Genomic DNA, 466 nt, shown 5'->3' on the forward strand with positions numbered 1-466 from the left:
ATACTAACTCCAACAGATTATTCGAGTGTAAGAGATACTACAGTTAATAGTTCAATACATATACATATATCTGGCGAGTGACTATCTGTATGATCTTAAAATTTCTTCATCTTCGATCATTTAATAAAATTGTTTATCTCGTGCTTAAAAAATTCTGGCCAAATACTGGTCGCTGTATGGTCACATATTTTTGGTCAATACATGACGTTGGAGTACATATGTGACCATTATTTTTTAACCAGAAAATATTATTACTATAATAACGTATTTTTAAGCCAGTTTGATGTAACAATGTAAAATTGTAAATGTATTTTGTAATTAAATGTGTCGATTTAAAGATGACGACAATTCATTGATTTAAGAATCTAAAGAGGAGTTAAACATTTCTCATTTTCGCTGTTTCTGAATTACTTTTTAATTGTAATAGTCTTAAAATAGCGTAAACAGATCGGAATAAGTATAATCG

The sequence above is a fragment of the Ceratina calcarata genome, unplaced genomic scaffold (assembly GCF_001652005.2).
Source record: "Ceratina calcarata isolate Rehan_Ccalc_2016 unplaced genomic scaffold, ASM165200v1 scaffold341.2, whole genome shotgun sequence".
Lineage (NCBI taxonomy): Eukaryota > Metazoa > Arthropoda > Insecta > Hymenoptera > Apidae > Ceratina > Ceratina calcarata.